Source organism: Myotis myotis, unplaced genomic scaffold, assembly GCF_014108235.1.
Source record: "Myotis myotis isolate mMyoMyo1 unplaced genomic scaffold, mMyoMyo1.p scaffold_m19_p_6, whole genome shotgun sequence".
In the NCBI taxonomy this organism is placed as follows: Eukaryota; Metazoa; Chordata; class Mammalia; order Chiroptera; family Vespertilionidae; genus Myotis; species Myotis myotis.
Genome location: NW_023416368.1, coordinates 71,783,110 through 71,793,726, shown reverse-complemented (window position 1 = coordinate 71,793,726; position 10,617 = coordinate 71,783,110). Strand labels below are relative to the sequence as shown.

The 10,617-nt window shown below is 38.8% G+C and overlaps 1 non-coding gene across 1 annotated transcript; it reads left to right on the top strand.

Moving 5' to 3' along the window:
- The first annotated feature begins 1,270 nt into the window (after positions 1-1,270).
- Positions 1,271-1,404, top strand: LOC118659491. The gene has a single exon (XR_004968602.1). It is a non-coding gene; the product is annotated as a small nucleolar RNA SNORA38 (small nucleolar RNA).
- Positions 1,405-10,617: the final 9,213 nt, after the last annotated feature.

Below are 10,617 nucleotides of genomic sequence, written 5' to 3'. Positions count from 1 at the left end.
GGCCCAGCTTTTGTTCTTCACAATTCAATTTTGTGATACGATGCAGGAGTTACAAAGCTTTCACCAACAATTATTGACTACTTTCATTGTCGCCCCAATGCGGGGGTTCTGAAAGGCTGTTTGAAATTCATTCAAGGAACAGAGGAGCACGCACGGTGCAGCCTTCTGTACTGAACAAAGAAATAAGAGAAAAACATTCACTTCTATTAAAGGTGCAAGCAATAAAGCACCAACACAAACAAAACAGCCACAAACAGAGAGCCTGAAGGAAACCATGGAAGGAAGCTCAAAATCAGGTTCTTTAGAGGTGAATGGTATAAAGAAAATGCAATGTTATTTGCAACAGAATTTTTCTAAAAGAAAGACAAGCCTGAACAGGCTATTAGCCAGATCCTTCTTCACAAGCTGAGTGCCAGACAGTGGTTTAATTTATAAGGGCTCCAATAGTACCGTGTAAACACTGAGCAGAAGCGTTCCCCCGAATGTGCTGCCACTGTCACATTCAGGCCTACCCACAACATCCACAATCGGTAAATTCCTAAAACCTAATTTATTAAAAAACCATGAGTGCCTCATATTTTTTCCCATAAAAATGGATGAGATGGATTATGAATGAAGGTATATGAGAAATATTCCAAAGATTGCTTAATAATCACTTACTACAGTTAATGCCATTTTAATCCATGCCCACATCATTATAGACTGACTCCTTACCCTCAGAGGCCGACGTATTTTATATCAATATCACTCTCCTACAAAAGCATGAAATGATTTACTTCTCTAAGCTTAAAGAAGTGAGATGTCTAATTAGGGAATATATTTAAGATTTATGAGGATGCCTGACAGATAATGTAAGAGCTTCTTAAATTCAATGCATTATCATAAGTTGTTCAATTGATCATATTAGCATAAATGTCAAAGTAAGATTCTGAACACCTGAAAGTAATATTACTTTGGGAGGGAAGAATATAATCAGTAAATAGTGCTCCTGTGATAATCATTATGGTGGCTCACAAATTTCAGGCTGTCTCTCTCAACACACGGTGGGGTTGTCTTTCCCTGTGTGCTTGGCATTGGGTGTGGCAAGTAATTTCTCTGAGTAGAGAAAGTGAAAGTTCTAAGAGGCAGTGTCCCCTTCACCACATCCAGTTTCCCTGTGGCTTTGTGATTGAGAATATTTCAAATGGCAGCACTGAGGCATCTGGGACCCCTGAGGGTTTATCAAAGACAGCCACCTACTTGCTACCTGCAATAGAAATATAGCGTAAGCCCCTCCTACAAAGGCATGTCTGTGGCTCCCTGTCTTTGGACACTAAGAATTGAAGGCAAAGAAAGAAATGTGGACTTGGAGAAATCTAGAGCCAGCTTGCTCCCTGCAGGTTCAAGATCAACCATTTCAAATAGAAGAAGGAAAAAAAAAAAAAGGAAGAGGAGTAAGAAAGAAAGAAAGAAAGAAAGAAAGAAATATAGTGTAAGCAAGAAATAAGTAAATGTGTGCTTTAAGCCACTGCAGTTTTGGAGTTTGCCACTGTGTCACACAACCCAGCCTATTCTGTCACAATACCATATATAAGAGTACACAAGAATAGATCCTTGGACATCATCATCAAGAATAAAATACAGATGGTTTCTGGCCTTGATTCTGTTTTACAAAGAAAAATATTACCAGTAGTTGCTAGGAGAAAGATATCCCAAATTGTGTCAATTTATTTGAATTTAACAAAGATGTAACTGGTGAAGCAGGGAGCTAGATGGTGCATAATGTAATACACAATAGCTGGAAGAGTGGCAGCCATATCAGGCAGCCTACTGAGCATTCATTTGCATTTATTAATATTAAATGAATAGGAAAAATATTAGGAGGTTATTTTTTAAAGTAATTTATTTCCATTCCATTTGGACTCTAATATTTATCCTCCTGACCAGAAATGGGCCAGGGCAGCAACCTGGGAGTCTATTTATTTATTTATTTTTAAAATTCAAATTCTATTATAGATACCACTGACTTTATTGAACGTTTATTATTATTTTAACTTTATGAAGGAAGGACTCTTAGTGCTCTTTTTTAAAGCTATGTCTGCATTATCTAGAATACTGCCCAGAGTAGGTCCAAAATATTTTTTAATGAATGAATGAATCTATATTTTTTCTAGAAATTTTCATCTACTGTCAGATCAATGTTAGTTAGTCTGATGTGGCTCTTCCCAATCCCAAATACCATTTTAAACTGCAAAACAGAAGTGTCAGATCTAGGACAAATGAATAATATAATTCATTCTATTCTTCTTAGCCTTCTGGAGGATAATATTTAGTTAATTCTATTTCCACATACCAAGTAATCATTAATAATTGCAGTGTTTCCTTAACTTTTTAATACCATGGTGAAAATAATATTTGTAGGATGCAAGTCAGGAAAAAAAAAAAAAAAAAGGCTTGCTGGGCCACTATTAGGGCTGAGGGACTAAAACGCTGTCAAGAACTGCCATGTTTCTCTTAGAGAATCCTTTATTTCTAACAGAAATTGCTGTTTAAATGCTGATAATGAAAGAATGTTTATATGACAAGGGAGAGAGACTTCTTTTAAAACTAAAAAATTGCTGTGGTCCATGGGAGAGAAACTAAAAAGCAATGTGCTGCTTTTACACACACACACGCCGAGGCTATGACACCTACAGAAAATGATAACAATTTGGCACATCCTGTAGCACACTGTTTGCAAAGCTCTGCTTTGTCGCTTCAGGAGCAAACCACCTGGGGTGGAAAGAGCGGGCTGAAAGCCAGAGTACTCAGAATTATATGAGTCACAGTTAACTCAGGACCTCCAAGGTCAGGCACTTTGCATACCTTGAACTAATTTAATCTACTTCACAACCCTATGGGATGGGTGTTATTCTATTTTTTCACTTAAGGAAACTGAGGCTTAGAAACATTTAATGTTATAATCAGGTCCATGTAAATGGTGAAGCCAGGTTGTTTGTTTGTTCCTTATTTCTTTACTCCTCACCTGAGGATATTTTTCCATTGATTTTTAGAGAGAATGGAAGAGAGAGAGAAATATCGATGTGAGAGAAACACATGGATTGGTTGCCTCCTGCATGAGCCCTGACCAGGGCCAGGGCCAGGGCCAGGGAGGAGCCTGCCATCAAGGTACATGCCCTTGACAGGAATCGAACCTCGGACCCTTTGTCCACAGGGCGACGTTCTATCCACTGAGCCAAACTGGCTAGGGCAGAGCCCGGTTTTGAAAGTAGAACTGAGCCCAAAGTCCTTGATGTTTTCTCTGAAAACAGGAAGACATAAAGGGTTTATGTGTATACTAGAGGCCCGATGCATGAAATTCGTGCAGGGGGCTCAGCCCTTACGGTATTGGCCGGCCCTCGTAGCCCCACCTTCATGCAGAAAGTTGTCCAGACAGTCATTCTGTGGTTCGGTCTAATTAGTGTATTAGCTCTTTATTATATAGGATAACTATCTTCAAATATTAAGGGATCCTCTGTGGTAGAGAGAGTGGAAATTTCTGATGCTCCAAGAGGTCAATCTAGTACCTATGAGTGGAATCATGAAGGAAGACAGGCTTTACTTCCAAATATGGGAGAAATGATTATCTTATGAAGGTAGAATTTCCTACCCCAGATGGTAATTAGCAAGTGATTACATCTTAGGGGAATTTTAGAGGAGATTTCTGCTTGGCTGATCTCTGCTTTAATCCCAATGTCAATTTTCATGATGTGATAGTATGTAAACAGCATCAGAAGATTGAGTTAGAAATACTGTTTCTCTTGCACACATTTTTTTTTGAGGATGGATTTGTATTTTAGACTAACTGCATGTGGATAATGAGCCTATTTCCAAGAGAGGAGGTCCAATCGTCCTCCAAAGAGTTTACAAGTGCCTTTCTTAGAAGACTGCCCTATTATTCTGGAGCTTCCAGGACCTGGTCAGTAATACATTCATTCTGAAAAATCCAAATACAGTCTCAAACCTTCACTATCAGCAGGATTGGAATAGAACAAAGAGGATTTTTCTACTTTCCTTAATCCTTCCCAAAGAAGTGAATGGACATCAATTAAGAAATCTCAGAATCCATCGATTGTCTTACTTTGGAGAACAGTTTCAGTAATTTTTAATGTAATCTGATTGGTGTATGGGTGTGTGTTGGAGAAAGGACTGTATTTATGTTCAGATTTCCTCCTGTGTCTTACTGCTTTTTAAGGGGGAAATAATACCCTTTCATTTTCCTACCACCTCTTTCATAAGTACACTTCCATTTTCTGCTCGAGAATAGCAACTATTCAAATGAATCAAAGGTTGCCCAGGAAGAATATTTTCATCCTTGAGAGAGCTCACATGGATTAAGATAAAGCATTTCCCACTGACCAGAGAAATTGTAGAGCTAGGCAGTATTCCTGCTGCGATACACCTTTATTGTTCTCTCTGCCTTTCCCCTTTTCTCTCTTTCTCCTCTTCCTTAGGCAAGGGCAGCTGATGCCCCATTGAACTTCCAGCTTTGTGAGGAGTCTGAAATGATTCTGGAACTGCAGCTGTTAGCTATTTGATTCTTCCTTCTGCAAACTGAAGGTGATTAAGGGCCAAACCTAAACCATCACAGGGAAAGAAATTCTGGAGATGCGAACTTCTAAAAAATATATATTTTATTGATTTTTTACAGAAAGGAAGGGAGGGGGATAGAGAATTAGAAACATCGATGAGAGAGAAACATCAATCAGCTGCTTCCTGCACAACCCCTACTGGGGCTGTGCCAACAACCAAGGTACATGCCCTTGACCAGAATCGAACCCGGGACCCTTCAGTCCACAGGCCAATGCTCTCTCCACTGAGCCAAACCGGTTAGGGTGAGATGCAAACTTTTAATCACACCCTAAGATCCCCCTTTTCCTTGGATAGAGGCATCGTTCATTGTAAGAAAGGGAGAACGATTGAAAGCACAGAGAGAGTCTAGTGGATCTTTATTTCAGATAATTGGGTCCTTAATAGCATTAATTACTTGTTAAATGAAGGTGAGCATACAAATATCAATACAATTTGCAGAAAGATGTCTACCTAGATAAAACATCTGTATAATTTATCTTCTGTTCTATCTTTGCTACAAATTTAAAAAAAAACACACACCCAGGTACATAGTAGGTGATCAATAAATGCTTGTTGAATAAAAAATGATATAGTAGGACTGGGAGATAATGGTGGTACAGATCATTGTAATTTCACAATCTTTGATATCCATATTTTGAGACAACTGCTTGATCAATGAAACTATCTTAAAACTGAAGTCCTTGCAGTTCAGTAGGTTCATTGGTAAGGATCCAAGACAGACTCAACACATATATGATTTTACTTGATAATAATAGGGCTAGTGATAATTTTTTCTTTGATGAGTCCAGAAAATAATGTTTAAAGTATATATTTCAAGATTCAAACTGCTGGACACCAACTCCATCACTTACCAGCTTGATCACACTGAACAAGTTTCTTATCTGGGTTCCCTCATCTATAGTAGGTTCCCTCACCTATCAAATGGGGATGACTCATAGGACCATTAGGAGATTTCAAAGGGATAAATCTTGCAAAGTATTCAGCATAGTGCTTGACACACCGTAAGTATTAAATAAATGTTAACCATTATTATTATCATTAATCTACTTTCTATAAAATAAAAGGAAATAGAGATATGGGGAAGTGTAACACTAATAAGTAAAAGGGCAATTTGGCTACCTTTCCTATCTCTGCACTTATTTTTTTTTTGAGATTTTTAGGTAGCTGTACATGCTTCAATACTTATAGGAAAATAAAGTACTAATATTACCACTCTATAGAGATATACATGAAATGTTTTGTAAAATATGATAAATCTAAGGCTATTACATTTTTCCCTTCCTCAAAGTTAAGTTTTGTGTTTTAAACATACACTCTTCAGAAAATGCAGTCACTATCTTTTATTCAGTACTAGACTCTCTGTTATTATGAAGTCTGGAGACATAATGTCATTGAAGCTTGTAAATGGATTGACAGGTGCTTCTAAGAAGCATGGGCAGAGATCAGAACATTATCCTAGAATGTATAAAGGAACACTATGTAAATAGAGTGGGAGATCTCTTTGTATAGAACTGACAGCTCACTACCTTAACATGAACAATCCTCCCCACACTAAAGTCATTCAAGTTCAAGACAATCCCTGTTGAATTAGTCGATTCCCATGATGCGGGCCAACAAGGTTACATACATCCTCACTGAGAGAGCGATGTCATTTTTTATTAGTTTTCAGACTCCTTCAGTTAGATTTCCACTGGGGCGTATTTTTTAAAATAACATTTAAATTTAACTTCTTGTTCACCTTTCTTGCTATTTGTTTTTGTCTAGCATGATTTTTATGCCTTCAGGTACATATGAATTATTTATGCATCCACATGATTCCCTTTCTACATCTCCATGCTGTGTTTTAAGTGAAAAGTTATGAAGGAATATTAAATAAAGGACAAAACCAAGGGAAATGCAATATAGTTATGTGTGTGTCTGATAATGCCAACCATCAGGTATTACCAGACTCAACTGAAAAAAAGAAAACAAATATGAGATAGTCTGTGACTTTCTTCCCAAGGTGCTTATTTCATGTCACCCTCAGGCAAGATGACTCCCCAGAAGACATCGTTCTGTAATAGAACCTTTGCTTACCTCTACTCTCCTTGGCTCCCTGCTCCCAATACCAGGTAATTTCACTAAATCATAATCCATTTTGTTAGCAGTATGGGGAACAGGACTAAATGAATGTTGGATCATCTATTATGCCAGTGGATAAATTGCAAAGTGCCATTTCTCCAAATCAAATGCATTTGCAAATCAAACCCCGCAGTAGCTGCAGAAAAGTAGACATTGCTAGGCTCATATTTTAAGTCATAAATCTTTAGAGTGCCTTTTAAATCCACAGATATAATTATATATCTCTTTCCATGCTGTTCCAGAAGATAAAAGAAATTGCCATACTTGCACTATTCTATCGTAACAATTCATATCCTTAACAGACCTTTCTCAAAGACCCATCTCCCCTTAATCTTCTCCAAAAGCCATAAAACATGCTTTTTTTTTTTTTTGATAGAGAGGCAGTTTTAGTTTGAAATCCCCAACTTTGCATTTTCATCTTCAAAATCTCCTCTCTGTAGGGAGTCAGCCCCTTCCTTAGATCCAAGTAAAGGAAAAATGGAAATGGTATTTCAAGTCTAACTTGATCTTCTATGTCTTTATGTCATCCAACACCTGTTTCTTTCTTCTATCCTCACAGGCAGCCATAGGACTTTTGTGTTAAAAATTATACCTCATCCCTCACAGAGTGAGAGGTCAGAAAAAATGCCGATCAAGGCTGTTGTGAAAGGAACCATCTGCTGACTTTCAACTGGTTCTAAGATGGTGCAAAGTTATACATTTTAGCGGCTTGAATCACCGGGCATTAAGTCAACTGTAACAAATAATGAGTGATTATTTTCTCTAAGACCTAAATCTACTCCTATATATTTTTTCTTTTTCCCTTCGGCAATGAAAGAAAGCATTCGCACGTGAAAATGACCCCTAAAACAACTGTGCAGTAATGTGGTTAGAGTGGGGTATTTGGAGTCTGAAAGTCAAGAATGGTCTTGCTGTGCAATCTTTAACAATCCTCTTATTCTCTTGAATAAGAGTTGATTTATCTTTCTGTAATACATCACTTTTTTCCCACTACAGTAAGAATAAGAATAAATCTTTGAGACCTCTTAGCATAGTGTGTGTGTGTGTGTTTTTTTTGTATGAAAATATTAAAGGCTTTTTTTTAAGACCACATTTACTTACTTTCAGTTATCAGATATGTTGTTCTTGTGTATCTACAATTTCAGTTACGGACATCATTCCATATTACTTTATTTTTGCCACCCATATAAAAAAATCAGATCCTGAATAGCCACTATGGGTCTTTATGTTTTTCTTTAATGTAAACCTTTTATGATAAGCAATTTATTTTAACTTCTTTTCTAGATGGTTCATGTCGGAAAGCATACTTTCTAAACTCTCCTCCGGGGATGAGAAAATGAACTAGAGTTGATAACTCTTTCTGCATACAGATTGTCAAACCTCCCATTGATCCACTGTGCTTTCATGTTAAAGAAAGAATTCAAACATCAGCTCTAAAACAAGATCGCTTCAGCTCCAGGGCTGACGAGGCCAGCCAGCTGCTGGGCAGTTTTGATAAACCTTCCTTCTGTGGATGATCAGTCATCCACCCACTCTGGGACAGCAACCTGGGGTGATAACCAGCGGGGGATTGATGGAACTCTGCAGGTCCCACAGGGCAGTCTGGCTAAAGCATAGCAGTCACTCTCACAGAGGCACTGTCACAAGCCCCACAGGCTGTGGCTCACACTGACCCAGTGGGCCGAGGGAAGGCATTTTTTCCCCCTTCAGAGACAGACAAGGGAGGAAAACTGTAAGTTAAGTGTGTGTTGATCTCACAGCTACATCCCGATACATCTATGTTTAATACCATGAGGGGAATGAGTTACTCCAGGCAAATAGTATTTTGGTTTTTGACAACAGAGGCTCTGTGGTTAGATCCCACAGGCCTTTCCTTCCATCAGCAGAGATCAAAATATTTCTGTAAATTCTCTGAAGAAGCCTGTCCGGCATGGCTCAGTGTTTGAGCATCGACCTATGAACCAGGAGGTCACAGTTCGATTCCCCATCCGGCACATGCCTGGGTTTTGGGCTAGATCCCTGGTGGAGATCTTGCAGGAGACAGCCAATCAGTGATTCTCTCTTAGCATTGATGTTTCCCTCTCTCTCTCTCTCTCTCTCCCTTTCCCTTTCTCTCTAAAATCAATAAAAATACATTTTTTAAAAATCCTCTGAAAAAGTTCAGTTTAAACCTGTCTAGTTAAGGACGACTGTCATTCATAGAGACAGCACAGGAATGTGAAAATGTGATTATCAGGGTTTTCTTTTTACAAGTTGTCCCCAGGTACAAAGGGATGGGATGAGATGGGGAGACAGGAGCAGGAAAGTGGGCTTGCTTCTGCACCCCCTTTTTCCAGGACTTCTCAGCCTCTAAGTTCCAGTCTTTTCCTGGGTCAGGAGGCTGAGCGAGAAGCAAGTTAGGCCTGGCGGGTGCAGTGGCTACTGAGGTACATCCTGTACCCTAGCAGCCAATTGCCCATGTGAAAAAGGTTGCTTTCTTCTCTTTTCGAGGTTTTCATGAAATCACTGGAGGATGGACTGCATGCGTTTCTTTGTTGTATTGTTTTTGTTTTGTTTTTACAATTATTGACCTTCAGAGCTCAAAGAGCTGGTCTGATGATTCCCATTCTGGCGTGTGCGTGTGCGTGTGCGTGTGTGAGTGAGTGTGTGTGTGTGTGTTTTAAATGTTTTGTAACCAAGGTATACATGCAGTTAGCAGCAGTAATAGTCTCATTTTACATTTGTGTGAAGTCTCTTTATACTAACAGTAAATGCAAAACAGGTGCTGAAAGAAGCCTAAAGCAACTGGAGCAAGGATGACACATGGGTAGCTGTTATAGTGATTTAACAATTAAGGGTTAGCTGAGAAGCTTGTTGAACTCCGGAGACTGCTCCGTGTCATTCTTGTAAAAGTGCCACAACTCAGCGGACTTGCCTGGCCACGTCTTGTCCAGAACTGAAAACGCCCTTTCAATTCATGTTTCCTCGTCCCGCCTGCTCATTTTACCAAATGACATGATTATGCGACTGCCAAGTTTCCACTTGCCTTCTGTTAACAGGTTTATTTTTGTGTGTTTTCTATTAAACGCACTCTGCGCCCAACTCAAGCCATCAAAGAAGTCACACATTTTTGTAAACTATGCGCAAATCATATAGGTCCTTAGTTCATAAAGTTATAGTGACCATAGCTCCTGTAATCCTGTGTATTATCAGCAATGAAATACTATCTGGGAGGAAGTTAACAAAACAGACTCAAAATCAGTTGAAAATCCTTTCGAAGACCCTTTCAAAATGCCAAACGAATTTTTACCCACAGCAATTTATAGAAGGGGAGAAGTTAAATTTAATCTCTCCTTCCCAACGCTGAAATTCCAGTTCACTTCTTTTATTCTCCCCTCCCCGCCTTTTAAACAATTTGTCTTGGATGTGATTGCCGTTCCATGTGTACTATGCCTGCTCTCAGTTAAAGGCTACAATTAAGTCTTTGGTTTGTTCTGTCTGCAATTCATTCCTGACCAGGGATGAGAGCTCAGAGAGCACTTCTGTAGCTTCTCCCACAATGAAGATGAAGGAAACAGCTAGCTGTTCTAATGTGAATCACCAGACACATGACAAAACAAACTCACCTTCATCTAAAATGGGATGTAGGATTTTATTTCATCAGCCACCTGTCAAGCTAACCCACTTACAAATTCTGAAATAAGTTTTTAATCTTCGCGTTAGTGTTTCTTTCCATCTTCCTTCTCAGAAACCACATCAAATGTTGAACGACACACTCTTCCTTGGGTTGCTGTATACTAGGTACTTTCACTTCTAAAAAGCAATTACTAGACTATGTTAAAGTATTGCTTTGTTTCTTGCAGTCTGGTTTAGGAAGGCCAGAGTTACCACTCAGCTTAGCATGTT